Source organism: Anas platyrhynchos, chromosome 1 (genome assembly GCF_047663525.1).
Source record: "Anas platyrhynchos isolate ZD024472 breed Pekin duck chromosome 1, IASCAAS_PekinDuck_T2T, whole genome shotgun sequence".
Taxonomy (NCBI): domain Eukaryota; kingdom Metazoa; phylum Chordata; class Aves; order Anseriformes; family Anatidae; genus Anas; species Anas platyrhynchos.
Window position 1 is genome coordinate 112,769,429 of NC_092587.1, and position 21,455 is coordinate 112,790,883.

Here is a 21,455-nt window from a genome sequence, read left to right on the forward strand (position 1 = left end):
TGATGTGGCTAAACGGGCAACATTTGGGTTTTCATCTGTGATCTGTTTTAACAAACCAATTGACTTGCTTGCTTTCACCTCCCCTCTCTTGCAATTACCTTTATTATTTGTTTTTATACTTAACATTATTGTATGGCTTGTCTCTTTAAAGCCACCCTATCAAATTGATAAAGAACATTGATTCCTCTCTCATCCTGTCTGTCCTCTTAGTACTGTTTAACATAATGTACTGATGTTATGGGGATAGGCAAAATTAATAAGAGTTAAAAAAAATGCAGATTAACACGTGGGTAAGTATGTTTGTTGGAGGCAACAATGTATAATGTTATCTCCATGTCAGTGGGGAAAATGCAATGCTCGGTGCTGTTCACAAAATGCTCCCTTTCTTTGGGAGGCTGAACATGTTTAATTATCTGTGGTGTTATCCTAGGATCATTAACACAAAGAAAGGCAGCCTGGGATCCCCCTTAAGAGAAGTTATATTTTATTATATACATATACACATATATATGTATGCTATTTATTATGTATATTTCTCAATCAACGATTTCAGTGTGGAATTCCAGGGCACAAACTTTGCTGGGCATCAGATTCAGTGGCTTTAAAGGACCTTTTTGACCTTTTAATCAAAAGGACTTCTGGCTTTTTTTTTTTTTTCTCCACTACCTCCTCATAAAGCCACCACTTCTTTCAGTCCCATTAGATCCTTTTCCTACTTAAACGTGAAATGAAACTGGTGGCCTCTGGTTAAGAAATTTTGAGCTCAAAATTAGCTGATATTCATAGGAAGGCAGGTTTGTGCTCTGTTTTCATATGTAAAATCAGGGCTAGCAACAATTATGCAGTTCTGTGACCCAGCAAGGCACTTGAGTCCGGACCCATTATTGGCCTCAAGTCCTGTGCTACGGGATTAAGTGCTCAAAGTGTTTCCAGATTTAAAGGACAGGATGAACCTCCCCCTGCCACACTCTGTACCTGTGGCACCTTCACACTTCTGTCCAAGTGGCTCTTGCTGAATCGGGCCTGGTGCTTTCACAGAAGACACGCTGCCGATGTGCTGGCATTTGGCACTGACAACTGGGAGTCAGCAATTGTCAGAAAGGGGGAGCCAAGCTCCTAGCTGTAGCACTCCTGTTTTGGGAGACTGTTTTTTACTTTTACAAAGCACAAGTGCAGAGGAGAAAGGATGTAAAAGCTGTCTCTGTAACATAGTAAATGTTGTGAAGATAATTTCCCATGATTGAGGCTCTGCCAAACTCCATGCTGTGGGCTATCCAGGTTCTGGTAGGTGCTTCTGGACTCACTGTGCCTTCTAATTTCAAGCAGTGGATGCATGGGGCAGGGAGGCTTGCAGGGGAGGAGGAATGGGAAGCTTCTTGCCCACAGGAGTAATGTGTATTTACACAGTGGGTGTACTTGACAAGTGGCTTTTTTCCACTTGTATCTGGGTGCTGAGAAGGAAGCTCTACCCATAATGCTCAAGAAAAGAGCAGCAGACAGGAAAAAGTAACTGTCCTGGTGAAAGGACCTTGGCTTTATCTGGTCATCTCTGTGGGTCTGCTTAGTGCCATATGTGCAGATGGGAGAACAGGGGAAAGGCTGCTCACACAGCTCTTCCCACTGACTCTGTCACCCAGCCTACTTACAGGGTGGTGATTCTTAATTTTTTAGTGCTTCCCCAAAGGAGTGTTTGACAACCCAAAAGCCAGCTTGTATTCAATAAACAAAAACAAACAAACAAACAAACAAACAAACAAAAAGAAAAGGAACTATATGCAGATGTCTTGTTAAAATAGTGAGAATGACTTTTCTATACCATTTGGCTTGCTCACAAATACAGTCAATAGAGAAGGAAGGGAATGAAGATACGTTTTCTGGTGTCTTTTAGGATAGTTGGCACAAGAAACCTCTCTGACATTTCTATGTGACTTTAACATGAGGAGATACATGCAAGTTTCTGCTTTGGATTTACACTGGCTAATATTATTTGCAAGATTACTGGAAAATCTGGCTTCACTCTGAAGGGTTTGCTGATTTCTGAAAGCCTGACATATTCCAATGCTTCTTTTGCTTGTGTTTGAACAATGCAGTTCAGAGGTGGGTTTAGCATTCCGTGTCTTAGCATTATGTTAATAGGAAGTTGTGTGTAAGTTAAGAAACTGGTGCACTGGACTGAGGATTGGCTGCAAAACTTCTCACACATGGATGCAGAAGGCTGTACTCTTAAACAGTCCTTGCATACATGTCCTCACAGAGCACTTCACTGCTTTCATACAGACTCAGAAGCATCTATATCTCTAGTTTCTATTCATTGTCTCACTTCAAAAGCTATAAAGGAACTTTCATGGTACAAAACCAAAGAGAAATGCAACTAAGGAAGGATAACGTACTGTCAATGTAAATATTTCAATGTTGCAAGGAGAGCAAGAATTTACAACATCCTGTTCCTACTACAGAGACAAGTAAAAAGATCCTCTTAGGATCTTTCTGCTGGTGGTTTATAGAGTCCTGAATACTTTGATAAAATTGTGTAAAAGTAACAAATGATTCACTCATTTTAACGGCCATGTTAATATTTATTTTTAATAGATCCACTTTGATGAAGACAATCAGACTTTCTGCTAGTTGCAAATTTTAAGGAAACTTCTTATATGGAAATAAATATTTGAAGTATTAGATTCTTTGAAAACATTCTGTTTTTCTGTTGAGCCTTGCAACCACCAATATGAGACAAGTGTGCTGCTCAGTCTGTTGATTAGGGTTATTACTAGCATTTACTTACAATCTATGGTTTCTTCTATTTATGTATTGATGGATGTATGGTAGCCCTTTGGAGTGGAAAAGTGAGATGCTCTGAAAATGGAGGGAGTGTTATAAATGAAGGGTTTCAAAAAGGTAAAAACAATGAGTATAGTTTAAAAGATGTGAGACATAATAATATGTTAGTTGCAATGGAATAAATCAACAAAGAATTCTCAGGTTGTGTGCTGGGATTTGTTTCTTATGTCTTTTCACTAGGCTTTTCATCTTCAATAACTTTTCTGTCTAAAATAAAAGAGGAATATAATTGATTTCCAAGTTGCACTGGGATGCCTCTGAATGTAAAGGCAATCTGGATGTTCTGTTTTTCTTTTCTCTTGTCATATTTCTTTGTATTTTTATAGCTCCTTCTATTTTTAGAGCTATGTAGCACAGGTTTTAGTTACAGAAATGTTGGAAATCGATTCTATCTTAGTATGTTATATTTTCATGGTGTTTTCTGAACTGTGCACTATTTCCAAAAGAGTTGTCAAGGTACCAGTCATGCTAATGTAATTTATCAGTAAAAGCACCTTGAACATTTTAAGTTATCAGATGGTAAAGCGTCCTCACCAAATATGCTAAATACTCTAGCAGCTATTCAGCTTTGTACTTTTGGGCAAAAGTAGAGTTCTGAAAGACTCTTAAATCTCTGGGCTGTAGATGGTATAAATCACAGAGGATAAATTAGTTACAGCCAATGAGAAATCAGAGAAGTCAAAGCTGAGATATTGGTCTGCCTTTTCAAATACAGTTTACTACCTAGACGTTGTCTAAACAATGTCTTTCAGCAGTCAGTACCTGGTATTAATGTAATTATTCATGCCAAGGTAGCTGTTAACACTATCAATATTACATCTTCTTTCTATTGTGCAATCTGTCAGCCTGCCATAGCATTTCAGTTGAGGCAGTTTGCAGATTTATATTGAGTACTAACCTAGTGCATACACTATAAATCCAGTCACCTCCTCTCAGGCGTACTCTTCTAGGTAATTCTTTTTCAGTAAAAAAAATTATCCTTTCCCTTCTACAAGCTCTATCTTCTAAACTTTGTCTCAAGCCTTAGAGAAGCTAAATCTTTCCTTTTGTGGAATTACAAAGTTAAGCATTTTGGCATCGCTGCAATTTTATTTACTGTGACTTTTTTTACTTTAATTTCACATTGTTATTTTTTCCAGAATCTTTCCTTAAAATTTTGTGTTTTCAAGCACACCCAGTGTTCATCTTCTGCTACAATTTCCAACACTACCAGACCTAGTTAGCTGTGTAGGTCTATAAACATTCACTGCAGAACATAGAATGTAGGCTGCAATTTTCACAGTAAATTGTAAGATTATTCCTGGGAATAAAAGTATATTCAGGTGTTAAACCAAAACTTCATCCTATAACTTTGTATTGATTTTGTTTATTTCTTGAATTGGAGGGAAGTACCTGGGAGAAGGAAGCAGTACAATTACAGTTTCTATTGTCTGAGGAAAATGCAGAGCTTCTTCCACCTAGAAAATTGAGTGCTAGTGTGAATTTAATTATCACACTCTTCTCCCAGGAGCATTCTGTCTGCAGAACAGTCAGGCAGGCCCTTTTCTTTTCTTTATTATTATTTTATTTTTATAATTTTTGAGACTACAGTCTTTATGCTTCCCTGGCTTGCACATTTGAAAGTTAAAATTTTATCACTGAGTGTGAAGACTATGTGCTGGTACTTACATTTAAGGCAGAAAATTTCTATGTTGGGTCTGTGTTTTCCATTTTGCCCTTCCAAGAGGTTTTAGATAAACAATTTCATTAGAGTTGATTACATACAGGTCATACAGCCTTCAGCTTGTGTGTTCACGTATTGCTCTGGCTGTCTTCTGTCCCCTCTAGTGGCTGGACAGTGGAAAAAAACTGATACATGTTTTTAATACTTCTTTTCTAGTGTTTGGAGCAAACATCTTGTGTCAGATCTTTGCTGGGACCTTTTCCATTTGTGGAGCATACAGCTGATAAGGAAAGACCAAAATGGAAAATAGATATGGAGCTGAGTAAGAGATATGACATACAAGGTGCTTTTAATTCAACAAAAAACTAGTGTTCCTCCAAAATTATATCAGAGAGAGCACAGGAGTTAATTTCTAGAGAAGAACTTGATGATTTTTTGTTCCTTTATTTTCTATTCATATCTCATGACACCATAACCTTCATAATATGAATCCTGACTTCTTGAAACATACTGGAAAACATTTTTTTTTTTTTCCGGAGATTTTTCTTTCAATTCCACTTTTCCATGACGAAACAATCCTGGAGAGTTTGCTGCAAATATTCAATATGTTGTATTTGAAACCGGGGTTCTGTTCTCCAGCTGGGACTAGTCATTTAAATCTCATGACACTATTGCTGTTCCTGGGGTGGAGGGATAGAAGAATGCAAGAAAGCTCTGAATTTGTCACTAGAGCGGGGAGCCACTGGAGTGTGTCTGGGATCTCCAAGCTAGTGCACTTTTGCAGTGCAGAGCAGTGCTCTGTTGCATGGGCACACCAGCCCAGCTCCAGAACCAGCTGTTAGCATACTAGTGCAGTCCATTGCCTGAACCTCTAACCAGAGGAAGCTACCTCTTGCTCATGGTGGTCTTGTGCGATTTTTGTTAAAAAGCTTTGGCTTTGAACACTGGCAGTGTTCTGAGAGAGACCAGGTTATTGCAAGATGCTCATGTTACTGCAGAGTTAGCCTTAATCTTGTTATGTTTCCGATTTTGTAATGAAGGATGAAGTCTCATCCTTTAGGAAGTGCTTTGCTCATTCACAGCTGTGGTGAGCCATATTCAGCTTTCTTGGCATGGATATTCAATCCATTTGACACAAAATGAAAACTTTTCTGATAAGTGTCTGCAGTCTTTTTATTTAAAAAATTATCCCATTTGCTTTTAGCGTGCTTTAGCCTCAGGATGCTGTTTAGGAAAAAAAACAACACAGCTCTCTAAATTGATATCAAAAGTTAATGCTTACAGGCTATTAAAAGGAAAAATAAACCTGCCATTAATTGGGTAGTAAATGGTGATTAAGAAAAGCATGCACAACTCAGTTTTAAATGGATTGTTCAGTAGTTAGTAATACCTTGCTGCATTTCTCTTCCTAGTCCTGGGAAGATAAAATGTGTTAAATAAATTACATCAAAGACTTCTGTCCAGCAGTTGTGAGTTCTACAGGACCAAAACTAGACTGCTGTGCATTAGTTTTATGGATAGTGGCACCTGACTACCAGTAGACTTGCATTCACCTCTGCACTGGTTGAGGACCATGTTATCTACCTCCCAAACTATAGGCTGAAGATTTCAAGTGAAATCTAGCAAGTTAATGCAAAGTTTAATTTAAAAAATATTAACTTTCATTAGTAGAACTTTATCAAAGCATCTTGACAGTGGATTTTCTTTTTCCTAGTGTATAAAGATGCAGAAACACAGAAGGAGATAAATTAGATGTCCAGCAGCCAAATCTATTAACAGATTTGCTCCGTTAATCCAATTTTCCAAAATGGTTTTTTTTGGAAACCAAAGTTTTTTTTTTTTTTTTTTTTTTTTTTTTTTTTTTTTTTTTCCTGTTAATGATTTAGCAAATAATGAGATTGAGTCTCTTCTCAGTACTGAGCAAACACCAACATAATCAATTTCCACTTTGATTAAGTCTAAAGAAAACCTATTAGATTTTTGTAATTTTTTCTCCCCAGTACGGTAAAAATAACTTCTCAGGAGTACTTTGACTGCTTTTGCTGCTTGCAAAAAGAGACAGACTCCTTATTTGGGCTGAGGGGCTGAGTCACAGAAATCTGAACATATTCCTACCTGATAACCCCATCTAGACTGATTTTCATTCATTCTATAATATCCGTGAGATAGATTATTGCAAAATATAGTAGAAATGCTTTGTAAAGGTTTGTTATCAAGCATGCTTGGATTGCATCTGAAATAAGTGCTTATTAGGTAATCAGTCACCTCTAAGGTGCATCCTTAAATTTTAACAAGAGCTCAAAGTAAAAACATAGTAACAAGATTTTGAAATTGGTAATCTACAAAAGTGAGATTAATGCTTTTAATCATGTCTTTAGTTTTGCTACCCAGTTGTCTTAAAAAATCAAGAAAATTTCATTGTAGTATGTTTTATCATGCATTGGATCTTGGCAGGCAGGTGTAATTCACTTGGGACTGCTATCAACACACACATTTAAAATAAACTGGTTGCTATCAAAGCTGTAAATTAACAGGCTTAACAAAACTAGATACCACAGGTTCCATGGAAACCAAAGTACCTGACTGAATCAACAGAGATGTAAAGTCAAATACATATTTCTTCCTTTTGATTGTCCCTTCCAAGTAATTGCCAGAGCAATTAAGGTTATACCTGCAGTCTTTGGAGGCCTTTAAGTTAGGTACAATTTGCAAGGTTTAAAAAAGTATGGAAAAAAAACCCAAAAAATACACAAAAATACAACCAATCTACCAACCAACCAAAAAACCACAAACCCCTAAGAGTGTGAGAGCTTTAAAAAATATTGTAACATTGAAAATGTTTGAAGCTTTTGTTTTCAGTTTTCTCTACTCCTAGCATAGAAATGATTTCCTGATCATTAGTAGGGCTTTGTCTGCTGCCTGCCAGCACTTGAATCACAAAATACATTGTTCTTCCTGACCACAGGGGCACAGTCCTGCAATCCAGCCCTGCACATGGAATGCACTACAGCTGCAGTAGGAGTTAGATGCCTTGCTCTGATTTACTGTGGGCTAAACACTCTTCCATGGTGGGTCAGAAGGGCTCTGGAAATCATCTAAATTTCCCAGAATGTGCTTTCATTTCCTAAGAGAAGTAATCTAAATCTGGATGCAATAGATGTGTGGTATGAAATTGCAATGTGCAAGACACTTGTGGTATTTGTGCTCCTTTGCAAATATAAACTTGAACGTAAGACTGTTTAAAGATTTGAGGTCAAGCTGGCCAGGGAGCAATTGCTATTTCGTGATAGCTTCTGCAATTTTTGTGACTACTTCCAAGGTTCTGAAGTTTTCCTTCTGCACTGAAGGAAAATCAAACTCTTAAGAATGTGCTTTATAAAATTAATTGGTGAAGGACCTCCATTTCTGTCTAGGAAGGATCAGATTTTTCAGCTTTACTTCCTTTCTGCAATCCCTCTGAACTGATAGCCCAGTTCGCAGTCTTAAAAGCTCCACTCCAGTGCAAATTTCCCTGAAATTGGAAACCAATGTAGTAGGCATTTTTACTCTTAAGAAAAAAGTTTTTTCAAGGAATTTCTTTGTCGGAACCACTCCAACAACTTCTTTGTGTGCCTGGCCCCTGCTCCCCTATCAAGCTATGCATAGAATTTTTGGAAGAACCTGATGGATTTCTGGACTTTCCTCTGGCTCTCCTCATGGCACTTTACATAGAGCACAAAGCCACCAGAGGCAATATAATGAGCCATAAATATTTTGTTCAAATTGTATAGAAGCTGTTGAAGTTTTGCAAAGCTGTTGAGCCAACCTGGACTCTGGGAGACAAAGAAGTCAGGAGGGTGAGGAAGAGCAAGACATATACTTCACTGAGAGAACTGCAAAATGTTTCCACAGCTTTACTGTTCCTATGTTGTTTTCTATCCTATATTTAATCAAGCTGCTACTAACGTGAAGCTGTTTTGTCTTTTCACATGAGAAGTGGCATATTGTAGCACAGTTCTGAAAAACAGCCAAAGTCCATATGAGATGAAGCTGTGTCTAGAACAGCTTCTTCTATCCAGGAACTGCCAGATGTTGTGCCCTACATCACAACTAAACTAACTGCTGGGGATCAGGGGAGTAAAGAATGTATTTTTCTGGGATGAGCAGGCTAATCAGTCAGGGTGTTGAGGTTTTCTGGGTTACTTCTGATATAAGAATGCACTAATGTGACTATTAAGCACGGAGCCGTCTTTGATCTATGAATCAATCATTCAGTATTCTTGGCCCAATGAGGGCAGATCTGTTCCTCTTTGATCCATGGAGCAGACTCTGATCTGATAATCTGCTTTCCCCAGGGCGTGTGGCTGGTCACAGTCTGTTAGGTGGACACAAGATAGTTGCCTTAGCAAAGACTAGGAGCTTTTTAAAATCCAGGAAGTTTATTGGTCAACATATAAGTTTGTCAATCCCATTTGCTGCTTAGACTACCTAGACAGCTATGGTATGTGCCATACATTAGGCATGATCTAAAATTTCAAGTTCAATGTTTTTGGGTGACATGCAAAGTACAGATCAGTCTCTTTTCTCTTATAGATGGTGTATGGTGTTATAAAGTGCAGCACTACTACTTCACCTTGGTCACATCTGCTCTTTCAATGCATTCACTCTGGGACCTGCTGGCACCTGTCACTCCACCCCTGATGACAACATTCGGGTGGATTGACCTATTCTCTTTTGACTGTTACCCAAACAGGCATGATCCCATTGCGCTGTGTTGCCTTGTCCATCTCTCCTCGTGCTTTTCACCTTTCTCCATCCAAAAATAGTCCCTGTTGTTTGCTTCTAGGGAAAAAAATAGCAGTTGTGCTAAATAAAGCCTCTCCATATTTGTTCTGCTTGGTCCTAACCTTCAGTGAAGAGGGGATGATTTAAGGGTTGTTTGTAGCCTAAAATAAAACAGTAGTAGTTGCTGATTTTTATTGCTTGTACTGCAATGATTCAATGTATTAGGATGAAATACTATTTAGAGTAATGAAAGGAAAGGATACTTCAGTGACAGCATTGATTTTCATCTAACACAGAATAATATCTAATGTCGGCACAATGCAAATCACAGCCAAATGAGATTTTCACTCACTGCAACAGAAAACTATTAAAATGCAGTACTCAGTAAATGCATTAACATATGGTGATACAACTGTGATTCTGTCTGCACTCCACAGGGCTCGTAGAGAACATGCTAAACTCTTCCCTCCCCCAGCTCTTTAAACAGAAATTTCCTAGTTAAGAGAAGAACAAGTAAGTACATGTAAAGTGTGCTTCTGTTTCAAACTCATGTTAATTCTGATTATTCCAATTCTGACTGTGACTCCAGTTGCCTAGGGTAAAAACTGGATCTATCTTTCACATTTATTTTAATTTCCTTTGGATGCTTCTTTGCAACATGTTCCATGGCAAAACTTCACCAGCCATCCAGGGAGATGGTGGAGTCACTGTCCCTGGGGGTGTTTAAGGAAAAGTTGGACATGGTATTAGAGACATGGTTTAGTGGTGCTATTGGTGGTAGGAGTGTGGTTGGACCAGATGATCTTGAAGGCCTTTTCCAACCATAATGATTCTATGACTCTATGGTAAACACTGTTTGAAAAACTAAATAAAGACCCTCCACGACTTCACAGGAAAGACTGACCTAAAGGTTATTTCAGTTCATTCAGTGGCAATTTATGGAAGGAATTAAAAAGATGTAATATTAATCAGGATGGCAGTAACCATACAACCAGAATAGTCCTGACGCTTGTCTTCCAGTCTCATACTTCAGGTACAAATAAGACTCCTAAATGAGATTCCTCTTCTGATTAAGACAAAGCATAGAAATTCTGCAGCTGGTGAAATAGATTCTCAATTTTTGACTTCTCTACTGAGAAGCACATGTAGGTACAATTTTGCACATAAGTGTTTTTGTATTCTAGAGAACTGTGAAGAAAGGTGGAGGGGTTCAATGTAGTTTTGGTAATTCACCAAAGCCTCAGAAACATCCTGGGTGCTTTATGCAGAATTTCAAATTTCTGGTAGACTCAAGCTCTGATCAAATCTGTACAATCCCTGTAATCATGTGTAACAGTCATTTAGACTCTTAGTAACAGGCTTACAGGAACACACATGAAAAAAATGCCCAGAAAGAAAGCAGGACAACAAAAAGAAACTATTCTGAGAGTCATAAGAGTAGAAAAAAATAAGAAAAGGTTTTATTGCTACCTGAAGTTCCAATCTTAGGGCTTTCTAAAAGGAATACAAATAAAAGAACATATCTCCTTCCTTTCTAGCAAAACCAGTCTGCATCCTAATCTGTCAGGGTTTCCAACAGATGCCTCAGCAAAGCCTTTTGAAAACCAAAAATTAACTTTTATCATGCCACATTGCAAGACAGATATTTTAAAGTTTTAGGTCTTCTAGCCATAGAATGCTTTTTAGGGGAAATCTCTCTTGTGCACACTGGTAGTTCATAGCACAGCTGGAGTGCTTTTGGCAAATGAAAGGGCTATAATGACATTGCTGGAGTTTTGTGTTGCCTACCTCTCTGTAACCACTGGCACAAAGCAGCTCTGAGAGCTCTCCTGCTGCAAGAGGATTTGCAGACTGCTGGGGGAACAGGGAGCTCCAGAAAGATAGCTGAGAGGGAGGAAATTGATCCAAGAGAAGGCACTGAACCACTGCAAGTGGATGTCCCCCTAGGAGAAGTGAGGGCAGGGACGTGGTAAGAATATAATTACAGGACATTTGCTTCCACACTTGGATACCACTGAGAGCAAACTCATGGCTGTCCTTATCACTGAAAGTGCAGATAGGGTACTATGGGTACCACCACCTGATGGAGTGTTAGAGGTGCCCTGCCCTGCTGCTAGGGCCAAGAGGGCCACAGCTGTGATACCTATGTGGCTGAGGATATTTTCCATACTTGGAAATACCAGCCACATCAGCTACTATGTGTGGGTTCCCCTACAGCAGGCTTAGCTTTTGTGCTGCATTAGATGCCTTCTCCTCACAATACTTAGAGTGTGGTGCAATGAACAAAAACCCCTGTATCACTGTGAAATTGTGACTGTACCACATTGACCTTTAAATCATTGGGCCTAAGTTAATGAAGTAAGTAACTCTCTGTCAGTGTTAGAATGTGTGTTAAGCTGAGGTAAGTATGGGTTAAAATCTGTTGTTCTCAAGAGGTCTGAGAAAAAAATAGCATAAGGAATGAATCTCTGGCTGGTAGATACTGTCTTCACTAGAGCCTTGTTGATGTATAATAGCTGGAGATCTGATGCAAGGCATGCTGCTAGAAGTACTGTGGGAAGACAAAAATAAGATTTCAAGTGAGGAGAACGCTCCATGCTTGTAATTTAAATAATAACTACATATGCTTTTGCTAAAGCTGCTTTTTTTTTTTTTTTTTTTTTTTTTTTTTTTTTTTTCCTGATTGTTAAAGTTGTCTAGATCAAAATTCCTTGTGGGCCATCAGCATAATTGCATCAAATAATAAAGCTGGAGAAAAAGTCTATAGTCATAATAGAATGTCAAAGAGTAAAATGATAACAGAGTCATTAAAGCCCATGCCAGACAATCAGAAGCTATTTCCATTGAATTTTAACTCACACTGGGACCAGAAATTTGCTGAAACACCCGCTTTTTCCCACTAAAGTGAGTGTAAGTTCCTGCACTGTCAGATTTGCTGCCTTTGTTGTGCAGTAGGTTGCTGTGCTGAAAGTGCTTTTTTAGCACAATTTTAAAAAATAGGCATCCAATAGGAAATCTGTCTCTCTTTTTAGGTACTAGCTGGTATACACCTTCATTTTCTGCATAAGCCTTTTGATATTTTTGTTTCTGAAAAAGATTTTTTCCATGTTTTCATTGTTTATATGGAGAGTATATGGAAGACTATTTACATAGTAAGGATTTCTGTAGGATTTGCCTTCAAAATCTACCAGTACTAGTTTTAGATATTGCCTGGATTCAATGAAATAAATATATTGATTTTTTTTTTCCTTCTGTCTTCTGTGATAAAGGAGGATAAAATAAAATTTCCCTGTAAGAGGGATACTTTGAGTATCCCAAGGGAAATATGATAAGGACACCACCTTGTCTTCAAAAGAAACAATTCAATTCATGGCATAAACAAGGTTTCTAGCAAAAAATGAGGTAGTCATTTTTAATTCTGCATCTGCCAGATGTTATCAAGAAATATGTACTTTGTTTTATTGAGAAGAGATATTACAGTTTGAACAAGTAGCTTGATTCTGTTGGACTCCAGTCTGTATTTTGGAAATGGATGAGAAGAATTTGCCTTTTATCACAGATGACCAGATCCTTATGTACCTCACCTCAGCAGAAGACATGACATCTATATACCAGAAGAACCTCCCATGAAAAACTTTTCACAAATTGCTCAGATTTCTTCTGCTGAGTAGTGCCAAGACTACAAAGAGAATTAAAGTAAAACTTCACATCTTCCATGATGACAGCCTCCAGGTATTAGCCATAGACAGTATGACACTCAAAAACACAATAGACTGAAAGCATCTTGAATGCTCTGTCTTTAATTTCAGCAAGGACAGTTGTGAAGAGCAAGTCTCCAGAGCTGAATGTTGGACATTGCTTGCTAGGTATCTCTTTGGGGTGTAGTCTAAACGTTTCTTGCTTATTCATATGAGGGGAGTTTTGGGTTGTGCTAAAAATTGACTCTCTTTCACCAGCTGCTCTGAGTCTTCTTGGCTAAGGTGTCAACTCAGTCTCTTGATGATGCCTGTATTTTTTTCAACACTGATATCCTGATTACTATAAAGTGCTATATTACTATAAAGATCCCTCTCTTTGCTTTGGCCTGGGCTGCAATACACAGTTTCCACAATGGGAGTCACATGTCACAGATTACATGCATCTATGCACACAGTTAATGTAAACTGGCTACACTTCACTTGTTTGCCCCTGAATACTACCTCCTTCTCCAGCTGTACAAGCCTGCAGGTAACAGATAGCTACCAGAAAAACATTTTCCCATCAGGAAGCAGGTCAACAGCTGCAAACCAAGACATTTGCTCAGCAGATCTTTCTAGTGCAGATACAGTTCTTATGGCTTTTAGCTTGATTTACACATTCTGGGAGAGGGCTGGGGCTCTGCTCCAGCAAGATTTGGGCTCTGTGGTTGTCAGGGCCAGGACACCACTTGTTGAGTGAGAGATGAAAGGTTGCTTTGCCCCAGCAAGATTGCAGTATATAGGACTGGCATGCTGTACAGTACAGTATGATGGTGAGGAGTGAAAACCCCTTCCAAAAGCATGTGCTGACTACCTTTTAAGGGTTTTGTTGTTCTTGTTTTCCTCCATGTGCCAACTGTATGACCTAACACACAGATTTCCCTTTGACGTGGAGAACTGTTTGCTGAATAACACAACTCCATCCTTCATTTCCTGGCTGTCTGCTCGCCTTCCCCCACCTCTTTTCTAACAAAACATACATTCTTCTCTTCTTTTGTGCTCAGATCTGCATACATATTCTTTGATTGCTAAATTTTTCCTACATTAATTGGTTTGATCAGTTCCCAGATGTTTATTTGCATCTATATGTACATCCCAGCAGTCCTCCCCCCACTTTTATAAAAACATATAAATATTTGAAACAGAAACACATGAATGTAATTTTCCCACTTTTGGTATTTTTAAGAAGTACTTCAAATATTGCAATGTGGTGGGAAAACAAAAAACAGCAGAACTCACTCTAAGATGTAGCAGTATTACTTGTGCGTTAACAGAAAAGAACTGCACTGTTTCTAACTTCAAACAGAGTTTAGTGTTATGCTCCTTCAGCATATGGAGGGGTTGTTTGATGCAGACTTGATTAGGATTCTCTTGGGATCTATTCCACATCTATTCCACATCCTGCCCATTTGTTTCCTTAGACAGATATTGCACACAATCCCCCACCCTTCCCTCTGGAGATGGCTCATTGCCCTCTGTCTGAACTGCTTTACAAGGACAGTGGTAGGGAGCGTGTGGTGATGATGACGAAGACTGCATGCCAAGCAATGGATGGTTCTTATAGGGGAAAATGCAGTCTGCAGACACCCTGCCTCCGAGTCTGACATTAGAGGCAGCTTTTCTCCTTATCTCTCAGCACTTAACAAATATGCTGTTAGGCATATCTTTTGCGTGAAGTGCTGGGTTTGAAAGCTGAGACAGGTGCAAGGAAGGATGAGATGCATGGGCAATTTAGGAGCTACAGTATACGTGGGTACAAAAAGAAACAGTTCAGCAAAAAAGCTGGCTTTCTATTCTGGGGTTTTGTTGCTTTTTTGTGTCTCCTTCATTCTGAGATAGTACTCAGATGTATTTCTTCTTTGTTCTTAATAGTGGCAACTTTCTTCTGGGCTTGCATAGAAATCAGAATCAGGAAACAGGAAGAAATTATGGGACTGGCAAGCCTGTGAGCCATAAAAGAAATCTAAACAAGAAAGAAGTTACTTTTTTTTTTTTTTTAAACAGGGTGGGAAATTGTTCCTTAGGTTACTCCCACATGGAATGTAAGGTGACTCCACATTGCCTGCAGAAGGAAATTATATCCTAATAGATCAACTCATATAATTGGGGACAAAAACAAACAAACAAATATGCATTTAGGCAGAAGAGTTATTTTTTAGTTGGGAAATGGAATGTAGGAGGAATACATTAGCAAATTAATAATCTCTCTAAAAGGGTAACTGGATGAATTTTTCTTGCAGGTGTTATATAGAGCTTTTGGTCTCTTCTGGCCTTAAAAACAGTAGAGGAAGTAGGAAAAAAATCACCTTCCAGCAGAGAAGACCTTATATTCCTTTTTGACATAAAGGTATGGGCTTATTGAAGATGGTAAGAACAGCAGAGCTGTAACATGACCTGTTCAACACATGTGTTTTCAAGATGGCCTTGTTGTACAGCAAGATCCCCACCTTGCCGCCTTGGCACCACTGAATTGCCCCAGCCCCTACCAGTGCCTGAATGATACAGATCTGTACAACTACACAATTCTCCTTTTTTTTTTTTTTTTTTTTTTTTTTTTTTTTTTTTTGTGGCAACTTTTTGTTTGTTTTGCTTTTTCCAGGTTTGTTGGAGAGTTTCCTTTAATGTCAAGAGGTGGGTGTCTCTGATTTTTTTTTTTTTTTTTTTTTAATTTTACTCATGTGGTGAGTCACATGAAGCCTCTTCACTCTGTTTTTTTCTTTGCTGTCTTTGTTACCAGTCCTCAGCCTAAAAATGCTACAGTGGAAGCAAGACCCTGGATGGATTTGTAAGATACAAGAAACCAGTCTGTGAGAATTATCTTAAGGTGAGACAGGGTGACTTCTGCATGCTCTTCATGTGCTTTGACTCTTGCTTTTAGCAGGAGAGCTGCAGTTATGTAGTCTAGTCTTATTCCTTCACCATTCCTTCATCAGGCTTGATCAAAGAGGAAATATCTACATTTTGTTGTGGTTTTGCTATGTAATTTTCCTCATATATTGGTATCTGATGGCATATGGCATCCTGATGTTTTACATGATATACTGTTAATATGAAGATAATGCAAGCTAGCTGAAGGATTGGGATATGCAGAGTACAGCCATGGCCAAGCACATTCTGACTTGGTTTGGAACATGATTTCATACTGTTATCATTTACAGTGCAGAAATGCTTGTCAGAATATGTATATCTAGTTACAGAGTGAAGGATTCAGTATTTATCCTCAGTATTTTCTAGACTACTGCTTGCCTGGATGTTGCCTAAATATGGATACCATAGCTAAAACACTTAATTTTAGATTTTACTGTTCACAGGCCCCTCGTATTGTCAAATGAGAGAGTTCAGTACCATCCAGGGATGATATGGCCTATATGACTGGATAATCTTTTATTGTATTGTCTCCTTTCCTTTCTCTACAGAAGATGACCATGTTTCTTCTAATGCAGCCTCCTCAGGTAGGTGTCTAAAGCTATGTATGACTAGCATAGGTCTAAGAGCTTTGGTTTTATAATCTACCCTGCATAGGTAGCATGATCTCCTAGCCTTGCACTCTCTCATTACTTGGTGAATTCAGGTTGACATGGATGCAGGGGCCAACATGAACAAAAAGGGTTGCAGGATCATTGCCCAATTTATTCTTGACATAGGGAGAAAAAATATATTTAGTGAGAGGAGGGAAGAGGATACAAAAAATACATGGTTTTAGTGTAATGTAACCAATTATTTTAGAATATAATTGAGCCATTTATTGGGCCTGGGTGTTAACTGAGAAAGAGATATATTCTTTAATAATATAAAGTAATTATCTACAACCATTTCTTTTTTTTTTTTTTTTTTTTCTGCCATGCTTTCAAGCCTGGCTCAATTATCCATCATTCCACACAGTCTATTACTAAGGTCAGCCTCTGCAACATAGTGCAAATTTCTGTCAGTTTTCTTTTGTCTTACTGTGGCACTGTAGCAAAACCCATGAGAAAGTCAGTAATTCTGTTTGCTGAGCTGTGGGTTTGCAAGAGACAGCGTAAAGCCACATTAACAACAAGGGTGAAACAAAATACTTAATATCTTCCAGTCAAGTGAACATTATACATATCTGTGCACTGAATTAGACAGGACCCATAGAAAGAAAAAATAGTATTGCTGAGTAATTAAATGTTCTTCCATAATGTATATACTCAAGGAGTGGGAATATGAAGTTTTTCTGAATAAACACATTTCCTAATTTCTCTTCTTTCCTCCCTGCCACATCCAGTAAAATGTTTTGTCTGAAGTCCACAACTCTCTGTATTTGCCTGGCCGCTACATTAAAGCTTAGGAAAGGAAGCCCCAATATTTACTTGCCCCTGGGCAAATAGCTATGTCACATTTTCTCACTCCTTAATGCTAGTAACCATTATCTTTTCTGATAGCTTCATAGATTTTACAACTCAGCTGTTTCAAATTATGAATAAATCACCAAGTTAGAGTGGAAAATCCAATTTCCATGTCTTTACTGTACTCCTAAATTAACTGATCCCAACCTTTCCTTCATGATCCTTTGAACTGCCTTCTGACAGGGAGTAGCTGAGAGTGGATTCCCGTAACCAGGCCTTCTGGAAATGCAATGAGGTCTTCTTCAGAGAGGAAGGGTACTGTCAGTGCAGCTGACTTTCCTAACAACACTTGCGGGGGTGTTTTATTATTCAGTTTATTCAGAGCAGGATTAACATTCTAAAAATTGTTCTAAACAATAATGAGTTCAATCTAGACAATGTACAAAGCCAGAATTCAAATTTTCAAGATATACCCACAAAGAATATTTAAATGAGTAGTCACACTGCATTTATCCTCAAGATACCTAACAAAAACAAAGCTACCAGATTAACAGGTAAGTTTGCCATTAGCTTTGCATTTCATTCTTTTTACTTATGCATTAATTGCTTTTGTCTGATAGGAATTATTCCGAAGGAAGAAAATGATTTTTTGATGTGTAAGGTGTGTTGATATGTAAATATGGCAAATATTCAGGGAGCATGTGAAGAAGAATGAAGTGAAAAATTTCATGTGATGGGACATTGAGTTAGAATACAAATTGCCATAAGAAGTGAGTTTTCTTTTCTCTTAACAGAAATGGGAGAGATGATGATAATAAGCTATTGTTACATGTGCTGAATGCATTTAATACTTTTAATTAGGATGAATAGACAGATGCTAGAATTTTCCTAATGGGTCTGCATATTGCTCCTTGTCGTTTTCCTATAAAAATAACACTGTTTTCTGTGCAAGAATCACTGCAGATTTATTTGCCATGCTGACTCGCTTCACTCCTTTGGGCTTTCCTGATTTTTTCCCCTGTCATTTTCAGACATTAAACAATATTTAATCAATGTAAGAAAATGCCCAAGGCTTCATAAATGTGGCTTTGCTCTTCTAATGGTTGCCCTTTTTAATGAAGCAGATTCAATTTTAACACCTTTTCAAAATGTTTAAGGGATTTAGGCTGCTCTTGCACTTTCAGGCTTCCCACAGTGCTGTCACTCAGGGAGCATGGTCTCGTGATGGCATGCTAGTGAGAGCTTTGCATTCTCCTCATTTGCTTTTGTGGTTGCCAACAGACTAAATTAAAAAATGTGTGGCAGAAAATGAAATTATAATGATTTGTTTTTCTTGGGAAAAGTATCTATTCCCTATTTTACAAAGGAAACAAACAAACAAAAAAGAGGCTGCATCCTGTTTTTCCAGGGAAGCTACAACTTAAAACATCATGGGTCTTTTCATGAACAGGTTGTTTAAGGTCACTTACATTACTGAATATGGAGTGGGGTGTAGCTTTTTCTCTCCCTTTTCTTTCACTTAACTCAAATAATGCATAGCACAAATATTACTTACCACACATAGAGCAAACTGTACTGCAGAGTGCCCTGCAGGGACCTTTCCCTTCTGGAACTACCCTGCGGTAAAATAGGAGAAGGGGGAAGGCAAGACCTAGGCAGCTTCATGTTGGCAGAAGCCTGTAGTAGTGCAAGAGGAAATAAAACTGAATTGATTATCTCATTGGTTGCCTGCAGGTTTTTATGGTACCCAGATGGAAGACTGTCCAAGGAATTGGGAAAGATGAAGGAGGTGGTGGTCAGAAGATTCAGACTGAAAAATACACTACTAGTGAGGAAATGGGGTTTTGATACTTTCAACTTCTGATAAAACAGTATTTGGTAATTTTCTAGTTTTGAAGTACATTTACCATTGTAGCAGAAGGTACCTTGCCATTACATGTTAACAGAAGATACAAGTACCATTTGAAGGAAGAGAACATATCTTTCATACTTTCAGATGTAATTTGAAGGTTTGTGCAGAATTGTCCTGCAATAAGAGTTTAACTACAGGCTTAGTTCATACAGGTATGGGATGGACGCTGTTGGTTTCTGTTCCTTTAGAGGACTTCATAGGGACCCAGTTTTGTGGAAAGAACTATGTTAAGGAAGACTGTGCCGGGTAAGAGTGAAGTATCACTATGGGTCTCACACTTTCTGTATGTCAAATATCATTTGATTTCCTTAGAAAGTTTTCTGACGCCTCTTCTGCCATATTGTGCCTGGCAGGAATGTTGCTCTATTTGCTTGATGATTCTGTTGCCAATGAGAAGTTGTCACTGATAGCTCCTATTTCTTTAATAAGATTTTGTTTTGTGTTATTTTGACAGTTCATCATCTTCTTGGTGGATCACATAGGAATTTACATATTAGTTTTACTTGTTTCTGAGGACAGCAAGAATTTTGTTCTGTAGTTGGCTTGAGAATTTTTTATCTTGATGGAACTTATCAGTTTCTCATCCACAATGACAACTGTTGAAATATATATTTTGGTTAACAATCGAAAGAACCATGTCTGTAAGGAATAATGAGAACAAAAATTTTATGTGTGTACTAGTAGCACAAGAGAGAGACTCTGTTGTAACATATTTTCCTGTGAAGTTTATTGCTTGCATGTACTCCTAGGGCACATTTGACTTCCTCTGACTGTCAAATGAAAGGAGCTGAAGATGTGATGTGCAGCAAGGCTGGCCTGCTCTGGGTGAACTTATTGGCTGGTCAAGAGGGATGGATGCATAGTGCAGAAGGGAGAAATTTACCAGGCCTAGGGGACTAGCTGCAGATTTAGAAAAAGCTCTCTCTGCTCTTTTTAATACTTTAATGACTATCATTGTCAAAAATGTGTTTTGTTGCGCCTAATGATCTATTTCTCTGGGGCAGCTTAGATCACACTGTAACAGTCATTTTTAAGTTGCTCAGATGTATGGGATTATGACTGATACCTGCAGAACATAAGAAAATTTGCTTGATACTCCATGACACAAACTGCAGCAGAGCTTTTCATCATTTGGAGGAAAATGAGGAAGGAGAAAGAAGGGAGCAAGTGCAGAATGTGAATAATTTAAGCTATTTGACTGGCGCTTTCTTGTAGTTCCAGACTGCTAAATCTGATATAGCTGTTTAATTTCAAAGGCAACTGCACTAAGTTTCCTGTTTATAGGGCAGAGCTTGGAACCAACAAGACAACAGCACACAAGAGCTAAATGATTTTCTCCCAGGTCAGCACTTAGCACTCTCAGAGTTAAACTTTTTTTTTTTTTAAGTTATTTTCTGTAAGTTATAATTTTAAGTCATTTACTGTCTCAATGCACTAGTAATCCTGAAACAGATGAAATGGAAGCCCTTTCATTGTATCAAACACTTTAGACTCTTTTTCCTCGGGAAAAGGAAAGGTTTCTTTCTTCAAGAAGACAAAATCTGCATAAGAGAGTATTGCATAGGTGATGACAGAGCACATACCAGTTTGGATTGATTTCACATGCACGCTTACAGCCTGGGGTCAGACCTTACTTCCTCTCCAGTAATGGGTCTAAGGATTGCAAAAGAGGGAATAGTTCTTTAAGAGATCTTTTGTCCCTTCCCTGGAGCCCAGAGCCCAGGGCTATAACTCTTGGTCTTAATTGTTCCTTTCTGCTCTTCAGTGGTCCCCTTACTTGGGACAGAGAAATTATATGATGGATATGAATGGATACAGGTGAGTAAATGTAAAAGAAAAAAAAAAGTCTTGGAAACAGATGTCAGTCTTCCCGCTGCATCTCTCACAGCTGTAACATTTAATTCGAAATGGGGAAGCATCTGTCCAAAAGAACTGCTTTGAGATGGTCAAGCATATCTTTGGTTCTAGAGACTGTAAATGTCCATATTCCCACAGCTTTCTCTCAGACACCAGAGCAGGAATTTACATGGCCAGGATATTCTTGCAGAATTCTGGTAGGCCAAATAAGTGTCTGGCATCACACATTGGACAATCGCTTTTACATTTTCACTTGTCTGGCAAAAAAATTACATTCTCCTAGCTTTATATCTTGGTTTTCTTCATTGTTTTCTGAGTGATGTTTGAGACTCTGAGCAAGCTGCCATACTTTGGCCCCAAGGGATGGGCCACTC

At 38.3% G+C, this 21,455-nt stretch overlaps 1 protein-coding gene and 1 long non-coding RNA gene across 4 annotated transcripts in view; one reads left to right on the forward strand and one right to left on the reverse strand.

Annotated features, from left to right (window-relative positions):
* Positions 1-21,455, reverse strand: part of KCNJ6 (potassium inwardly rectifying channel subfamily J member 6) — a 166,439-nt gene that overhangs the window by 61,975 nt on the left and 83,009 nt on the right. The gene's annotated exons all lie outside the window — the stretch shown is intronic.
* LOC110351692 (uncharacterized) lies at positions 14,932-21,010 on the forward strand. Its single transcript, XR_005260692.2, has 5 exons — positions 14,932-15,349; positions 15,602-15,633; positions 15,740-15,826; positions 16,419-16,454; positions 19,047-21,010. It is a non-coding gene; the product is annotated as an uncharacterized lncRNA (long non-coding RNA).